This window comes from Hyaena hyaena, unplaced genomic scaffold (genome assembly GCF_003009895.1).
Source record: "Hyaena hyaena isolate Hyena2069 unplaced genomic scaffold, ASM300989v1 scaffold_327, whole genome shotgun sequence".
In the NCBI taxonomy this organism is placed as follows: domain Eukaryota; kingdom Metazoa; phylum Chordata; class Mammalia; order Carnivora; family Hyaenidae; genus Hyaena; species Hyaena hyaena.
In genome coordinates, this window is record NW_024080962.1 from 1,212,110 (window position 1) to 1,231,553 (window position 19,444).

Genomic DNA, 19,444 nt, shown 5'->3' on the forward strand with positions numbered 1-19,444 from the left:
AGAACCCACAAGCTGCAAGATCATGACCTGAGCTGAAGTCAGACGCTCAACTGACTGATCCGCCCAGGCGCCCCACCCCACCTTTTCTTTATTTTAGGGAGAGAGAGAGCACGCATGAGACGGGAAGAGGAGCAGAGGGAGAGAGAGAGAATCTTAAGTAGGCTCCACACTGACATTAAGACATGGGCTCAATCCCACAATACTGGGGTTATAACCTGAGCAGAAATCAAGAGTTGATGCTCAACCAACTGAGCCATCCAAGTACCGCATCACCTCAACTTTTAAAATAACTGCATAAAATCCTGAAAGTCTTCTAAATGGACTCATTTCACAGTCCCTCAGAGAAAACAGATGAAAAAGCTACCTCAGCCCAGCTCACCACTCCATTCTTCCTTCAAGACCAATGGACACATTATTTCTGCAAGGCAACCTTCTGAACCCTGATGAGGTAGAAGGTGGAAAGGAGAAGATCAAAACATTGTTTAAAAGCTGCTTTCTGCCCCCAAAATGATGGCTGAGCATTCTCTATGCAACTGTCTCAAAACATGAGAAGAGGGAAAGGTGGGGTTCCTTTTACAAAGCAAAATACTGGCAGAGTAAAAAATACACACATAAAGCGCACACAGATACGTATTAACACCGTAGTGCTTTGAATCAAAAGACCCATTTTCTCACCTCTAGCCTGGTGTCAGGAGGTAAAACAAGTCAAATCTCTTACTAGATCGATAGCTGGCCCCAGCAGCTGTTTTTAGAGAAGGTAAAGGTAATGAAGAGTCATTCTCCAGCTTTGCCCAAGGAAGACGTTGCTGCTGCTGCCGTTCGTACTGTGGCAGTGACCCATAAAGTACCAGTGATGTGACCCATTTCCCGAAGTTGTGACAAGCCTGAGCGGCAGAGGAGGACAGTCGTTCCTCAGCGCCAGCCGTCCTGCTCGCAAAAGCCCAGGCCTCCGGGCAGCTCGGTTCACAGCACGTCGCCCTGCAGTCACCACGCCAAGATGGCCAACCGCCGCCACGACACCCTCTCCAGCTGCAGCGCAGGGGTGCGGCCTGCCAGCCGGCCGTTCAGTGACGGCAGTGCCACCAGCAGTGAGCTCAGCCGCGCGGGGAAAGGACCCTACTCGGTGACGGTACTGTGTCCTTGCGGACGTAGTGGCGGCAAGTGAGGTCGCCCTGCCCCAGCAGCTACACGCAACGGCTCCCAGCCCCACCCCAGCCACAAAGCCCCTTAAAACACCAGCGCAGATGTTTGCTTCTGGGTTTTAACGAGAGGGGAAACGGAAAACTTAAAATGCTCATTTCAGGGATAAACCTAGCTCTGAAGCTTAACACAATTAAGTCAAAAATTAAAACTTTAATTGCACACGCACACACACAAAAGCAAAGCTGAAGTCTTAACTAGAAGCTCAGTGTATTCAAGCTAGTCAACAGTCTGAAGGGGGGAAAAGCCTGTAAAATAGGGAAAATCGGGACACATCACCATAGAATATTTCTACAGAGAAAAGAGGTCATACGATTTAGGACCTTACCTTTTCTTGTATCCCCTAGAAAGAAACCCACCCCCCTCCCCCCCAACATACAAGTCTACTGATTTACACATCTGCATTTTATACCTATTTAAGTCACACAACATGCGGCCGCAGAAGCCGGTGTGCTGTCTCCTGTGTTCGCAGAAACACCTTACACAGCAGAGGCACGTTCACCCAAGCTCGGGTAACGGGGAAGAACACATGACTGGGAGCCTAAGTAGCATCCCAGCTCCTTTCCTGAGCAACTCAAGTCCTACGTAAGGAGAAAAAGATGGAAAGTGTTGTACGTGGTGGATAAACACTGGCAAGAGACGTGGAGGAAAGGCAGGGGTGTGGCCAGCTGAACACCGATGCTAGCGAAGTCCTGGACTGATGAAGGACCGTGGGGCCAGAACACCAGTGCGTTCTGCAATGAGCATGCGTCTCTTAGGTCGAAACCATTCGCAATTCGAGAGATACAACATCTGAGGAAACAACCTTCATAACTATAATTCGTTAATAGATACTTTTCTGCCTCTCAGTTTCTGTCCAGGAGAGAACCCTCCAAAGCACAGGCCTGTAAGATCTTGACAAGCGTTCCTGCCCTTCTAAGGCCTGCATCATCTTAATGGGACCATCCAAAGCAACTTCTGCAGAGAGGTTAACGCCAGGCTATTAAATGAGCCTGTCCTGATCTGAGTCTGAAGTCTGCCCATAACAGCTGTGATTGGGGGCAAATTTATTAAATGAATCTCTAAAACTCCATTCCGTCACCTATAAAATGGCAATTATTGTTCCTACATCAGCATTTTGGTTTATCCTGCTTCAGGATTCAGGGAAAATAGTTCATGTAAATAAGTAGTTTAGCAAAATGCGAGCTCACAAGAAGTCCATGCTCTGTAAATGTTAGCTACTGAGATCAAGCCCTTAGAGTCAGTCACTGTTATTTAAGAAACTTCTGAGTTTGCTACAATTCCTTAAACTTGCCGTAAAGATGGAAGAACAGTACAAGGAACTCCCATGGATCCATACTTATCAACTGTTTGCATTTTGCCCAACAATTTTATTTTGCTCCTAAAGTCACTTTTAAGTGAAAATAAAATGGAACAAAATGAAAGTGGCCTAAGCTCCCTCTCTTCCATTGTCATGCCAGTCTGGATGGCAGTGGAATTCCAAGGAAGCCACCCCACACCCTTACCCTTCCAGAGGAAGGGACCCTTCTCACTTTCTAGTTGCTACTCACACTCTGGACCTTGGCTCCAAATCTATTTTTTTTTTTAACATTTTATTTATTTCTGAGAGAGAGACAGCGTGAGCAGGGGAGGGTCAGAGGGAGAGGGAGACACAGAATCCGAAGCAGGCTCCAGGCTCTGAGCCATCAGCACAGAGCCCGATGTGGGGCTCGAACCCACAAACCGTGAGATCATGACCCGAGCTGAAGTCAGACACTCAACCGACTGAGCCACCCAGGCGCCCCCTCATTTTAGATCTCATCTCATCTCTTCCTTAGGCAATGAAAATAATTTGGGGAGGGCACAACTGAATCCAACGTTCAGCAACTTGAGGACCAAACGCTACAGATCCGAGAACACACTGGAGCTTTCCTGTCTGAACTGGAAAGTTCTGCTATCCCGGAACTGACCAAATATGCCCACACCACTGCCTGTCTAGGATAACGTCACCGGCATTTTTGGAGAAGTGCAGGTTCAGGGGAAAAGAAGGATTGACTGGGTGACTAGCAAGACAGCCAGCATTCAGGTTACAGCTCGAAGGAAGAACCACTCCCACACGTTTGTCATTTTTATACCTGGCAGATCTCAACCGCCTCTGAGTAACCAACCAGAAGTTAGCTAAATAACATCTAGTTATACGCCAGGACAAGGGCACATAGAATTTTATATCTACTCCTGAGGAAAAGTGAAAATGGTATAGCCAATCGCTAATGCAGCCCACTATTCCTTTCTAGTAATAATTCGAGGATCTGCGGCTTTTTAAATTAAAAAAACAAATCAAGATACGTGGTTTAATAAGTTCAATGATGAAGAATGTGCTAATTATAATTATTCAATACACATGCCATATACTAGATCAAGCGCTTTGGGCAAAGTATCTCCCGTAATCTTCCACCATAATGCTGGGTAGCTGGTAGTCTTATTATTTCCGTCTTTATGATTCACTCCTTGATCTGTCCGACGTCACAATTCAAGTTCTCGGCCACCACAGAATAAAACGTCCATAAAAATAATTGTTCTCACCTCCATGGAAGGGGAAGGGCATGAAGAATGAAAAGCTTGGGACTTGGTCATTTTAGGTGGCAAGACACAGGACCCCACAAATACAGCAGGCCAAAAAGAGGAAGTGCGGACAGAAATAACCTGGACTGGACACAGCAATGGGGTCTGGTCTAGGATTTCAGGGTGCCGCTGGTGTTCTCAATAGACCTTTGTCTATAAAGACAGAACTGACAGTCGCAGACCTGGCTGAGGACGCAACGGGCAAGATGGTCACACATTCAGGGTCTGGCTACTGGCCAGTCTGGATTCAAAGTCCTCCTCCGTCACCTGCTAGGGCTGTAAGGCCCTGGACGATTTTACCTCTCAACCCAGGTCCCCACATCCACAAAATGGAGATAATAATTCTACTAATTTCCTAGGTTCTGATAGGTAAATGAAACAATCCATTAAAACACTCAGCATAACACCTACTTGACTGGAAATGCTCAACAAATAACTGGTGGTTAGTAGCTATGGTTATTACTGTTACTTTTAATGCTGTTCTGTTGTTTCTCCATCATTTTAGCTGATTACCCTAATACAAGCCTAATAGGAAAAAATTAAGTTTTTAATCTAATCAAGATTTATAAAGTCTCAAGATGAGTCTGCATGATTTTTCTGACAAAATCAATACACTTGCAATTGGCCAAAGCAAAATTCCAAGCACAAACAAGGTCAAGTGTACAAGAATATAAAATACTGCAATAGAGATGTTTCAAAAAAAAAAAAAAAAGTTCACCTTGAGGATGTAGGCTAACGGTTTCAATATGTTAACCCCATCCATAAATAAAGTCATTTCTAGACCCATACGCTTTAAAATACATCACCAGCCAAGGTGCATTTTTGATAGTACACCTGTGTTCAAATTGATTTTATGATTCACTTAGTGCAATGGCAGGAACTGCCTCGGAAACAAAAGCACCCTTAGGACTCTACAAGGGACTTCTCAGTATTTGCCTCTTAGCGTCACATTAAACATGATAGTTTTTAGATGTGTTAAAATTACAGACATTCGCTGATTATGTTTTAAACATCAACAGAATGGATTCTGTTATGGGTATCTTGCAGAAGAATATAAAGAGAACAAAGTGGACTCTTAAAAAAAATGAAAGTAGTCCCCCCCCCCCACTTGCCACAGAACGAGGGGGAAAAATTAATTCCTGAGGTGTCATGTGTCCTTTATCAGACCTACCGCAACTTCCGGTAAGAATCTTCTGAGTGGAGGTACCAGGGAGACGTGATGTGTCAAAAGTAACACAGATGTCTAATCCCCTGTCCTCCCTACACTGAGTCTCAATCCAGGTCTCAATGGACCCAGTGTTGACAGCGGCTTGTCCCTGACGCTCCCCTCCCGCCCCCAATATACAAGATACGTGGTGGAAAACTCAAACCTGCCACCTCGCTGGCCGCTGCGCAGTCAGGTGGGCACAGAAACATCCTCTATTCTTCCACTAAAGCCCACATCACAGGAGCCAGCCTGCAGCCTTCCATCTAGCGTCTGAGAAGGCAATGATTTCTTAAACTATAAGAACTCACTGTTAATGAGACCCAAGAAGAAAATATATTTTAAAATGTTTTTGAAAAACTTTTGAAAAACAATCAAGTTGAAGAAACAGTATCATAAGTTAAAGGGTGGGAGACACGGTCGGCAGCAGGGAGAGTCAGCACGCCAAGCGTTCCTACTAACCCACGTGGGAACATACTACTCCTCGATTGTAAATTCATCCAAATAATAGCTCACAACAGCTAGCGGCAAAACCCTCAGATGAGGCACGTCCCTACGACCAATCTAAGTCCCTAAATTAGCCTGCAAAGCCACACCACCTTGCCCCTCCTGAAGGAGACAGGAAGGACTCGGGCAGACAGCGCCATTCACGGTGGCCCATCAGCAAAGCCTAGGAGGGCAGCGTAAATGAAAAGACCTTTGAAACAGACCCCCACCCAAAGGCAACGAGTCCCAGGAAAGAGATCTTTAAAAGTCTGACTTGTAACAAAAATAAACGGGTAACAGCATTACGTATATAAACTAACAAATACAAAAATACAAACATTTCCCTAAAAGGCGGTTTCAAGATAAACGTTCAGGATTTTCACAATTTATCTCATTAGAAGCTTTTCTGCATTTGTCAGGTTAGCATCTCTCATTTGCTACCGGCCATGCGGTATAATCCACTTTTTATAAAAATTAAACAAAGTGGCTTCTAAGATAATTTACGTATGAAAGTTTATGCATACTCCACTAAAAAACAGGTAAGTATTCTGACCTTGGAGGGTATTTTCTGCACAATTATTTAAGTACTGTATTCGTTTCTACCACACCCGCGTAGGACTGGCTCCTAAAATACAACCGAGCACAGTGAGGAGCCACCAGCTATCAGCTGGGAACCCAAGGACCTTGTTTCAGTGCATAACTAGACACCCATCACCACAACACGGAGATGCAGACAAACAAAATGTGGCCACGTCTGCTTACCATAGGGTTCCATTCTCAGTCTAGGCTGAGCAAATTCATACAACGTGCTATGTACTAGGCAAGGAGCAAACAAAGTACCATATGACAAAGTGCAAATAACAAAGGTTCCTGTCCCCTCCTCCCACGCATTGACCCTCACCAGCACTCCTTGGTGGGCTCACCACACACCATCTTGTGAGAAAGCTGGCAGATTATTTGGGGAAAGTTTTGGAATGCCACCGGCAATGGAAACAATACTGAGCAAGGGCATCGGGGTCCAGTATCTGCTACCTCAGTCACATGCTGTAAGAACTGATAAATGTCCCCCTCAAAGCTGCCCCCCCACATCAGGTGCTCCCTGCCTCAGTAAACAGCATCACCAGCCAGTCAGCTAGCCAAGCAGGGCGTATGCTGGAAATGTACATTCCCTGACACCTACCTCCTCCCTAACAGCAAATCTATCCTCAAGTCCTGTTCACCAAGCCTCCGAAGAAGTGTTTTTCAGACCAGTCCGATTTTCTCCATACCCACGGCCACCAAGTTGTCCAAACCATTATGATTTTCCCATCGCATGGCCCACGACGGCAGCAGGCTGGAGGCTGCCCCTAGCCCAGTCCCTCCTCTGCCCCATCCCCAAAGCAGTCTTGCACAAAACATAAGTCTGCTCATGGTAAACATTGCTTGACACCCATCAGTGGCTCTTTCATTTTTGTAAATCCCAAATTCCATATCCTATAAGCCCCAGCCAAGCTGGCCTCTGCCTGTCTCTCTAGTCCAGCTAGCTGCTCTCTGTACACCCCAGACACACCACCGGCCTCTAGGTTAGCTGATGCTACCCTCCTCTTCTATCACCGTTTAGATGCCAGCGCTGAAGCCACTTCCTAAGAGTGACCCCCCACACAGCTAGATGAATCCCAAGTCACTCTCACTCCTCCCAACATCCACTGCATAGCACCGAGGACAGTGCCGTTGCTTTATTCATGCTTCCTCTGGGTCTACCTCGTCTTCTCCCGGTACCACTGTATTCCTAACACAGCACCTGGCAGGTGGCAGGTACCCAAAAATACTTGAATTGATGAAAAAGAAAACAGACAACTGAGGAAAACTAACCATAGACCAGAGGCATTTACTACTAGAGCCAAACCTGACAGCTACAGCAATTTGGTGGCTAAAAAGGCCACCAAAGAAAGTGTCACCGATTCCACACCGGCATAGCATACAAGCCCAAGGACCAATCAGCTTCTTACTACCAAGTTATGCTTCTGCATTCCTAGTCTACATTATTTTTTAACAGAACCCTCTAGAAATACTTCGCGGAGAAAACAATCATGCTTGCAGTCACCTAAAATTAGTTGAAAGGTACAGGAATCTAGTTATGGTAATGAATACAAGCTTCTAAAATGAGAACAGTAATCAAATCTTGGAATTATCTCTACATTTTTCTAGATGGATAATCACAGTTTTCCAAAACAAAACAAAAACAAAAACAAAAACAAAACCCCTCCAAACCATTACACAGTAGAGACAAATAAATTATTATTAGCTTAAGAACACCTTTAAGAGCTACGTTAAATTCTTAAGGCAAAGGTACTTCTTGATCAGAACGTCAGAGGGAGAGCCAGGCCCTCCCAGAGCAGCTCAGTCACCCAACAAAGACAGACCAAGTGCCTCCCCTACACCAGCACCAAGCTAGGCACATGAGGATGGCCATGGCCGCCGCGGCTGCGCAGAAACTGGGCGACCAGAGAGATGCAGCTCATTTAATCAATCTCTCTGGGCTTTAGTGTCTCGATGTGTAAAATGAGAAAGGTAGACCAGCTCTCCAAGGCCCTCACACTCTAAGTATCCAAAGAGTCACTGATGATTGTAAGATGAATTTCTATTTGACAATATCATGGACACGTCCTACTTCGATTTATTTTCATCACGCAAGTGTGGTTCTGCTTATGAATTTTAATATATTGATGAAAGTAAAGTATAGAAGAGCAATCGTAGCATCTTTTAATTGCCTTCCCAGCTCCTAACTACCACCATGATCAGCTGTGGAATTCTGCCATAACTGCAACCCAACCTGAATAATACCCAGATTGAAATACATTACATCTTCATATTTTTAAAGAAAAATTAAGTGATCATTTACTCCCAAATCTTTTATACCTTAACACCCTCCATCCCCTGTGAGTATCAAAGGTTTTTCTTTCATAAGTAATACAAAATAATGAAGTTTTCTAGGAAAAAAAAAAAAAAGAAAATTTTATCTCCCAAACCAGTAAAGCTATAATGGCTTTAGACACCTGGAAAGATACACAGCACTACTAAATTCTGAGTTTCCAGTGACGTGAACACACAGCTTCTCAAAAAGATACACGAACGTGTCCATACGAATGGACAAGACAATGAAGAGACACCCAGGGCCCACGTGTTCCAGACACCATCTCCACATCACCCCAAATGTTCCTTCTCAATCTTCTTTCTACTGAATCTACTTAGCTTATGTGACCTAGATCTACGTAAGTGCCTGTATGTTTACATCCAGAAACCCAGCTGAACACTGAAAGCGACTCGCTTTATTACAAAGCTGAAGTTTTAAGGGCCACTTTTTGTAGTCACACGTTTTGCTCAACCCTGAGTAAGCATTTTTATTCTTGCAATGCCTTATTTATAGATAAGATGGCCACGGTGTCTGCTATCAAATCAGAAAGGCCATATATGGATAATAAAGGATGAAAGATAACGGCTCCCTCCAAAGTTAATCTTTAAAGTTAAATGTGAGTATTTGATCACCTAAAGAGCGCTCTCCTACTAGACGGTAAACTCTCTGAGGGAAAGCTCTGCCTCTTATGTGTTATTTACACAGTGAAAGGTACCAATGATTACTGAATCAAGAATAAATACATGGATGGTGACTTTATGGCAAGCAAACTTTCTCAAGCACAGGGAATAAAATGCTGTAAGCCTCGGTCTGAAACAACTACTCTAAACTTGGCACTTGGATTGCTCTATGGGGCACACAGCTCATATACTGAAACATTCGGAGTGTATTCTCTCTCGTGGATAAAAATACTCCTTTTCTTAAATTGACCTAATGGTTTAAAAACCACACTATATATACATATATATGGAATATATATATACACACACATATATGAAATATATATACATATATACACACACACACATATATATATGGACTGGACTGTCAGTAGGAGAAAAAACGTTGTAACACTCCTTTGATATGTTATTATCAAGGTACTCCCTGTGGTATTCATTTTAACTCAATAGAAGACTCTCGTGAAAAAAGTTTTGGAAATAGTCCTGTAAGTTGAACTGATGGAAAACTAAACCAAGCACAGGTGAATCTGCGAAAGTTCTATTCTAAAACTAAGTAACTGAATGTATTATTTTGAACTTGACGTCTATATTTAAACTTAGAAAAAAGGCATTAATTTTCTCCTCAAAACAGGAAAATAATGTTTGAGTTTCAAACCATCACCATCCCATGTACACATCCTGTACCATTTCTCTCTCCTGACTTCCATGTCAGGACACAGGAAAGAAAGCAATTTTTAAAGTTAAATTAAAAATACTCCTGTGATTAAACCAATATAACTAGAGTTAGGAATTCACCTACCAGTTTATACTATTATTCCTTTCCTGCCTAAAAATCCATTTGAACCTTGAAAAACCCAGAAAAGAATTCCTCAGGCTTCAATTTACTGGCTTGCACGGAGAGAGAGAGAGAAAAATAGAATATACCAAGAGAATATAAATGATAAAATACACAGTGCCAGAAAATAATTCATAAGTGTCACGGTGAGGAAATTCACCTGTTACAAGCCTCCTAAGAATCCACTATTCCCACATCAGGACATCGAAAACAGGAGAAGGCCATATTCCCACTATTTGGCAACATCAGAAAATTTAGTTCCTAAAATCTACAGCGAGTCCCTAACCATTTCCAAATTCTGTTTACTTTGTAACTTTTCTTCTCCAGTCCAGATTTTCCAGGGAAAATAAACTTTTCGTGAGCAGATCTGGAAGACATAAAATGTCTCCTACTTATTATTACCTAGAAAGGCAAACCGAGTACTGCTCGGTGCCCCAAGCATCTAGCTTTCAGCCTCTTTATTATCATTGTCAATGAATGGGCCCCAGTCAAATGAAAGCTGCCATTTTAGGGTAAAGACTGGAGGGCTTCTGTTGTACAACAGCAAGACAAAAACACTCCGCGACAGATGTACTCTGGGGGCTGGGAGACGGATTCAACTTCATAAAATCACTGCTCAAGTTATTTCTGAAATAAGAATTACCTAGTACTCAACACATCACTACAATCTAAATAGAATTATAACTGGGATAAATCAGGTTCCCATGCTGTTAAGGTCGTAGCCACTAAGATCTGTTTGTCATCGTTAGAATGGATCTGTAAGGAAATAAAGAGAACAATTTTTTCCCCTTCTCTGATTATTATGGATAGTGAGTACTCCCCCGTCTCCTTATTGGGAGAGAATTGGGGGGAAACCCACTCCACGTCTCTGAAAGGCATTGCCCGCTGCAAAGACGGCTTAAATTAATATTTTTAGAAAATAAAAAATCTGGGCCTTCACACAAATCCCTGAAAAACAAATTAAAATATTTACCGTACGCCAGAAATCAGGCCCTGAGGATGGCCCTATTTCAAGATAAGTTATTTAAATCGATTGCTAGATAATGTACAATGGGAAACTAAAAAGTATACTTAGCGAGTGGAGAGCTGGATAGTGTATCTAATTCTAGCAATTCAAAAGGAAACTCTCCATGTGGGTTGCTACTTTTCTTTTGTCCATTGTCTGTTCAGAAGAGGGGGGAAAAACTAGTTTAAAATCGAGGCGTGAACAGTCTCTAAAAGTGACCTCCGGGAAAACCGTCCGACCCGGGGCGGGAGCACTCCCCGCGCCGCCCGCTCTCCGGGGGCGCTCACAAAGCGGGCGGCCGGCCGGGAGTTTGGGGTGCGCTCCCACGGCGCGGGGCTCCTCGAGGCAGAGCCATCCGGAGAAAGGCGGCTCGGGAATGATGGCTGCTCGGGGCCGGCGGCTCCTTCCCCGGAGCCTCCCGACCCCCCCCCCAAGCCCCCCCCGCCCGGGATCCGCCGCCCTCCCCACCCCCCCGAGCGGCGCTCGGGCGGACGCGGCTGCCCTGCACCGCAGCCCGCCGGGCGCCCGCGCCCCTGCACCCCCGGGGAGCCCAGTCCCCGGTGCGAACCAAACAAACAACGCGTCCCCCGCCGCCCTCCTTCCTGTCCCCGCTGACCGCTTGGCCTCCGGCCGCCTCGGCCGTTCACGCTCGGAACCGCGGATCCGTGCGGGGGCAGCGCGCGCCCGGGCCGCCGCGGGGGCCACCTGGTGAACCCCCCCCTCCCCGGCGCTGACCCCCGGCGGGGTCGGGGTTGGGGAAGCCGAGTTGCCCTGGGGGTGGGGGTGGGGGGGGGATAAAGTCGCTATTATGCAGCCGCCGCCGCCGCCGCCGCCGGCCCGGCCAGCCCGGCAAGGTGGGGTCCCCGCTTCGCCGCGCCGCCCCGCGCTCGCCCCGGCCCCGCTCCCTTTCTTCTCGCCCTCGCGCACACTCGGGAGCCCGGGGAGCCCCGGGCGCCCCCGGCTGCGGGCTCGCAACTCGGCGCCCGCGGCCGGCAGCGGCGGGGGTCCCGACGCCCCCCGGCGCCGCGTGTTCGCGCCGCCCCCCGCCCCACGCGGCGCCCCGCGCACTTTCCGCGCCGCCGACCCACCTCGCCCGGCGGCCGTCCCCGCGCGGGAGGGACGCACTTTGTTCGCGCCGGTGCGGCCGCCGCTCCCGGCGAGCGCGGCGTGGTCGGTCCGGCGCGGGGGGCGGGGGCGGGGCGGGGGGCGCCGCCGCCGCCCCCGGGCCGCCGCCGCTCAGCCGCCCCGCGCCCGCGCGCCCACCGCCCGCTCGCGCCGGAGTTGGAGCCCAACTTTTCCTCCTTCCTTTTTCTTCCGAACGGAGCCGGCAACTCGTGCTCGGCGCCGGCGGGAGGACCGCGCTCGCGCTCCCCGCGCGCAGACACGCTCCCTCCGGCCCCCGGCCCCCCCCCGCGCCGGCAGCACAACAAAAAGCCATTTACATGCGAGGAAGTGACCCTGCGCCGGACCGCGCGCCCCCGCCGCCGCCGGCCCCGCGGACGCAGGCAAAAGTTGGGGCGCCGGGCGGCGCTCGGGGCGCGGGTTCGGGGCCCCGGCACGGGCGGCGCTGCGCCCCGGCCCCCGCCCGCGCGCCCCGCGCCCCGCACACGCCCAACTCCCCGCTCCCAACTCCTCGCGCGGCCCCGGCCCCGGCCCGGAGCGATTTCCTGCCGCCGCCGCCCCTCCCGGAGGCGCCCGGCGAACTCTCGCGCTCACCGGGTCGGTGGGTCGGGCTCCTCCGCCGCCCGGAACGAGGGGGCCGCGGAGCGCGGAGCGGGCTCCGGAGTGGGCTCGGCGGCCGCGGCCGGGGGGCTCGTCCACGGGCGCGGAGTTGGCCGCGGGCGAGCGGGGCTCTGGCGAGTTTCAGGGTCTCCGGGTCCCCGGGCCGCGTCTGCAGCGGCGCTCCTTTGTGTAATTTCACTCGATTCAAGTTTAATCCGATAGTTCCCGAGCACGAGCGCGTCCGCACTACCACGGCTCAGCCCCCGCGCCGCCGCCGCCGCCGCCGCCGCCGCCACCGCTGCCGCCGCCGCCGCCGCCACCGCTGCCGCCGCCGCCGCCGCCGCCGCCGCCGCCGCGGCCCCAGCACGCCAGCGCCTGCGCGCGCCCGGCACGCCGCGCGCGCCCGCGGCCGCGGGGCCGCGCGCGCCCGCCGCCGGCTCGCTCAGCGCCGCGCCCGCGCGCCGCCACCTGACGTCAGGCGCGCCTGGCATAATTTATGCAAGAATTCGGCCGGGGTGGCGGAGGCCGAGGGAGCGGCCGAGAGAAAGGGGGCGGCGCCGGGCTGCGGGGCGGCGGGCCGCGCGGGGCGGGCCGGGCGCCACTTCCCGTCCCCGGGCGGGCGCCGGCGCTGCGGGCGGCTCTCCCCGCCGGCCGGTGCGCCGCCGCCGCCGCGCAGCCCCCCGGGCGCGGGCCGGAGCCGCCGCCACGTCTCCCCGCGCGGCACCGTCCCGGGGCGGGAAGCGGCGGCCGGCAGCCCGCGCGGGGCTCGGGCCGCGGCGAGGGGTCCGGCGCTGCGCGCACGGCCGCGGCTGCGGGGCGGGACGTCCCCTCTGTAATTAGCCTTCAACTTGGAATTATTTTCCCACACGAGGTGCCTTGGCAGGGACACGGCGCTTCCTCCCGGCGCGTCCCGCCCTCACGCGGCTGTCCCTTCCCGCCCCGGTGACAGCACAGCCGCGTCCGCGGCCACAGCCAGAACTTTAACTAGGTGGCGTTGATTTTGCTGAGTGTGTTGCCATGCCAAAAAACGGAGAGAGAGCGCACTGGTTATGAAACAAAGAAATAGGTTCTGTGCCCATTATTAGACGTGTCAGGGCTAGAAGGTTTTCATCGTTCTTTGGCCAAAAAAAAAAAAAAAAAAAAAATGGCACTTTTATACGATCTCCTAACCTTAAATGTCTCCACCTCTTCTTTTCTCCTCCCGGTACAAAATGAAGAGTAAACCTAGAGGAAATCTGCTTTTACTAATTTGCCTTTTAGGAGATAAATCCACAGATATTTACCAAGCACTTTCTGTGTGCAAATTGCAGAGCAATTAGAATTCTTTGAAATTCTCAACAAATTGTACTCCTAAAGATGATTTTATTAGGCTAAAGATTACATTTATTTTTTAATCAAGGAAGGAACCCATATCCTCCAAAGATACTCCTAAAATAAATACAGAGTACAGCAGAATGCTACTATTGGACTCCAGAATAAACTGAGAAAATTGCAAAACTGTGCCAAATATACTTTCTCCTCATTCACCACCTGTAGTGCTGAAACTAATCACAACATTTCTATTTGAACAAAAGATTCATCAAAACCATTTTGCTATGTAACAACTAGAACTATTCAAGAACTAAATTTGATTGTACTAGAATTAACCACTAAAACATTTTTCTAATATTAGTAATTATTGTCTAAAGATTTGTTACATTATACGGTCATTTATCGGAAAGCATTGGTTTTGGCTCTGTCATTTATTTGAGTAGTGTTTTAACCGAGGTAAATGTTTCATTCAAGGGATTTACAGACAAACAGCGGAAAAAAAGATGGACACTACAGAAAATTCTGACATTAACAGATCGGAAAACATTAAAATCAACTTCTGCCTGTTTTATAGCCCCAGATCATAAGCCAAAAATCAGAATTCTGAAATTAGGTTTACATTTTCATTAAGTTAATATCTCTCAAAGCATGTGGGGGACGTTTGGTGAATATGTATGGGAGACAGAAAGCTTAAAGACAGGATACAATGTCTACAAAGGAATGAGTACCTTGCTATATCAGAGGACATAAAAGTGACATAAAAGGAACTGTTTCCTATCCTTTACAGTATACCCCAGCCCATTGTCAAGTGTGTGTATGTTTCAAGGATAATTATGGGGGGTGGGGAGGGGTGGCATCTGCATATAGTGAAAGTACATTAGGTAACCTTCAATCAACAAATAGTATTAAGTGACTATGAGGAGGTCCCCTTGCGCCTTTGTATATTTAACTAGACAGGTAAGACACTTTTCTTGAAACCTGAGAAATGGTAAAATAGGACAGCCAAAGAGCAAAGTAGCAACAAAGCAGTCGAACTGCCCCTCCCTGACTTATTCTCCCTTCTGATCCCAACCACAGTTCTGACAACCATGATGGAGACGACTCCAAGCTTTTAGAAGCTGCACGGTACAGAGCTTGAGGGGCCTGGAAAAGCAGGCGGCCTCAGGGTCAGACTCTGGGCAGCTCTGGCCTACTGAAGTCCTTACTCTCGCCCATCCCCACTACCCGTAGGTAGCCTGGATCGGTCTCCCTCCATTTGCTTCACTATTGAAGTTTTCCCAATGAGAATAATTTGAATTCACAAGCTTTCCCTTTAAGTATGCAAATACCTTAGGGAGAGATGAGGGACTCCTGGTCGTTCACAGATGATTGTAAATTAGTTCAATGGGTCATTTTCCTCCCAACACCTAACTGAAACTAACGAATTTAGAGATACATTTATTCATTCAACTTGGAGTGCCTGAGAGGTTAAGGCATTGTTCCGGACACTGGAGCCGCAGTAGTGAACAAAAACCAAAATGCCTCCTTCCTGAAGTTTACAGTCCAAAGGGCTGGTAGTTTTGATTTAGTAGTTAGAGAAAATGGTAATTTTGGAGTCTGAGCCCTTGGGGGACAGGGCAGGCCCCTGTCCCTTGCAGCTGGAAGGTAATAGAAAGGTACCAAGGACCTGGGAAGGGGACATGGAAGTATGGACTAGGCGCCAGCAGCAGAAGGCAGTTGAGAAAAATACCAAATACAACTTAACCTGCTACAAAAAGGTTTTCTCAGCTCCTTGAAATGAATGAAAAGTCTTCCAAGAACTCACACTAATGCTACATTACTGTTTAGACAAATAGTTTTCTCTGTTTGGGAACATAGCCCATAATGTATCAATGTGTAATATGAGGCCAGGGGGAGAGGGTCGGGTGGGGGGCGGATAATTTACACATCCCAAGTAGCCGAGGGGTGCCTGGCTGGCTTAGTTGGTAGAGCATACATTTTTTTCCCCTGAAAGATGTTATTTTTTAAAGTAATCACTATGCCTAACACGGGGCTCAAACTCCAAACCCTGATATCAAGAGTCACATCCTGCTCTACCATCTGAGCCGGCCAGGAACCCTGAGCATACTGCTCTTGATTTCAGGGTCATGGGTTCAAGCCCCACATTGGCTTATAAACCTAGTTAAAACACACACACACACACACACACACACACACACACACACACTGAAAGTGACCCAAACTTTAGTAACACCTCATATTTATTTTTTCAATGTTTTAATGTTTATATTTGAGAGAGAGCACACGCATGCACACACCAGGGAGGGGCAGAGAGAGAAGGAGACACAGAATCAGAAGCAGGCTCCAGGCTCTGCACTGTCAGCACAGAGCCCGACATGGGACTTGAACTCGGGAACCGTGAGATCATGACCTGAGCCCAATTCGGATGCCCAAGCGAGCCACCCAGGCGCCCCAAGAACTCCTCATATTTAAACCTAGAGCCTTCTCTGTTCTTCCAAACATTATAAACTTTTAAACATTACAGATACTACACTAACTCCAGTGTTGAAGACCTATTTTGATGCATTTTTGTAACTCATCTTTTGAAAATGCATTTGGAACCAATTTGCAAGTCACAGAAAACAACTCTCGTTAGGACCACATCTCTTTTTCTCCTCTAAGACTGTACTATTCTACTTCATCATTTATCAAATTTGCAAGCAAATGATTTTGGGAAACTCCAAACAATATATTTTGCCTTTACATGATGAAGATTTGCTGCCATTGAAAATACAGAGAGAAATAAAGGTATATACACTTAATGTAATATTAAATAATATTCCCTAATAAGCTGTAAATGCTGAAGGAAGCACCAAAAAGAAAAGTCTAAAAAGCATTTCCTGCATCACTGGAATGACAGCATTAACCTTCCTCTGTAATTTTTTCATAAGAGAAAGAATGCACTTGGATATGTAAGCTCCGCCTCCACGTTCTACTCATAATGAAACGACTTGCAATGAGCTTTCGCTAGTCACTGCCAAGGTCAAGATGTCAGGTGAAAAGAAAGCCACATGGGCAACAATTAGGCCACTGTTGGCTTGCAAAGATAGCATGTTTAGCAAAGGTTTAGCAAACATTTTGTCCAATGCCTACTTTCTTTCAGCAAACATTTATTGAGTGCCTGATGTGTGCCAGGCCATTAGCACTGGGGGACATGGCTAGCTTCCCGTCCTCAAGCAGCTCATGGTTCATGGCAGCATAAAGAAAGAGGTGATTTTTGCTACCTGAGACAGCAAAGCATGCTTCCTAGAAGACGGGAGGCTTGACCTGGGTCTCTAGTAAGCACCGGAGTTCATTTAAATAAGGAGGGTGCGAGGCAGTCCCCACAGACAACAAAGTGGTCCGGTGGTTTTAAAGCCCGGTGAGCACTTGTTACTGCTAGTGATTCCGTACTGAGTGGAACGTGGAAGGTGAGCCAATGCCCCTCCCTGGGTGGGTTGGCTACCCTTCTTTTGTTCTCCCAAAAGTGCCTATCTGCATCAATACTGGTTTACGCTGAATTATAATTCAGTGCTATCCTATTTTGTTGTTAGGTTATGGGCTATGTGGGGGCAATGAACATGGCTTCTCTTTTAGCATTCATTCCTAGTTGATGTAGAGCCTCCCATATAGAATATACTCGGAAGGGGCACCTGGGTGGCTCAGTAGGCGGAGTGTCTGACCCTTGACTGCAGCTCAAGTCATGATCTTATGGTTTGTGAGTTTGAGCCCTACATCGGGCTCCATGCTGACAGTGTGGAGCCTGCTTGGGATCCTCTCTCTCTCTCTCTCTCTCTCCCTCTCTCTGCCCTTCCCCCACTTATGCTCTCTCTCTCAAAATAAATAAATGAACTTAAAAAAAAAGAGAGAAGGTGCTTAGAAAATGCATATACTTATATAAATGGTGAGGAGGTGGTAAATTAGACTGGAGATGTAGATAGGGCCAAGGAGAGCTCTAGACATCAACCCCAAGGTTTTGGGGTAACTGATGAATTCAGCAAGAGAGTAACGAGTCAGATCTTAGAAAGATCTTAGAAAGATCCCTGTGATAAGGTGCAGAACATGGAAAACTAGACCTGAAGCAGGAAGGAAACAAGGCAGGCCCCATGAGACAAGAATGGGGAAGATATAGAAGCAATTACCACCTTCTCTGTAGCCTACACACTCGTCACATGGTCTGTCATCCCATTGGGAAGACAAGGCAGAACTGAAGAACCACTCCGCCCTGTGGTGGAGGAAGGCAGTGCTCTCAATGGAAGGAGCACTGACGGGAAGTGTGAAGGAAGTGGTTCCAATGTGGCGCTGCCGCCGAGCTGGGAAGAGCCATTTCGTCTCTTCTCCCCTCAATTACCAGCTCACTGAACTTACCCCCGAACTTATCCTAAGTAATAGGGAGCAATGCCTACAGTCTCTTGTTGTCTCTACTTCTGGACTAACAAATGGAAATCCATAGGGGTGACTTAGCCAATCATAATGAGATTATTTTATGAACATTTAGGGCGGAAAAATATAGAGTCTTATTCAACAGTTATCAAGCATTTCCTGTGCCTCGCAACACTGCTGGGTCCTACAAAAACAAAAATAAAGCAAAGTCCTGCCCTAAAGGAGCTCTCTGAATCTATTAGGCATGACACACACTTAAGCATGTCATTACAATTAAAATACGTACCATAGTGGCATTACTAGGTACGGTGGTAGCTCAGAAGAAGGGACGATTAATTTTGTTTCTGCCCAAATAAGCAGGGGAGGCTTTACAGAGGATGTGACATTTAAACGGAGTCTTCAAGGACTCTGCAGATGGTAGGGTGGGGAGGTACACCAGGCAGGAAAACTGTCCGGGACATCCATTGGGCAGATGGCTAGTATCAGCACTGCAAGTAATTTGGCTCAAGTACAGCATAAACAGGGAAAGGACAGGAGATGAGGTTGGAAATATAGGTAGAGCCAGATTGGGAAGGGTTTTGCAGCATGTTCAGAAATCTTCATCTTATTCTATAGGTGGCGAGGAGCCACTAAAAGATTTCCAACAGGAAAACGATCAAGACAAACATGGATACACTGGCTGTGTGAGCCAATCCACAGAGCAGGGAGACAATGAGTAGACATCACTGATGGTCAGAGTACAACATGACAAAGCCTTTGACCAAGGCAGCATCCGAGGTGATGGAAGTAAAAGAATAAATGTGAGAGATAGGTAGGTGACATATTTGATAAGATTTGGTGAATGACTGGTTATTGGTAAGTAAACGAAAAGCAGGGGTGAATATTCACTTCTAAGCTTCTTCCTTGAGTGACTGGTAACTAGTGGCGTCATTAACCAAGATAAAGAATAAGGGGCAGGGGCAGCGTGTAGAACACAGGGCTTTGGTGTGGGAATTTGAGAGTGATCTGTGGAATAATCAAGTGGGAATGCTCATTAAGTAAGAGATGAGAATGTAGAAGACTAACCTGGTCTGGAAGTGTAGGTGTGAGAATCACGAGGTATGAA

At 47.8% G+C, this 19,444-nt stretch overlaps 1 protein-coding gene across 1 annotated transcript in view; it reads right to left on the reverse strand.

The window, feature by feature from the left end:
* CHD7 (chromodomain helicase DNA binding protein 7) overlaps nucleotides 1-12,932 on the reverse strand; it is a 188,492-nt gene extending 175,560 nt beyond the window's left edge. The window contains 1 exon segment of the mRNA XM_039249132.1: nucleotides 12,622-12,932. The gene's annotated coding sequence lies outside the window, so the exon portion shown is untranslated.
* Between the last annotated feature and the right edge of the window lie 6,512 nt (nucleotides 12,933-19,444).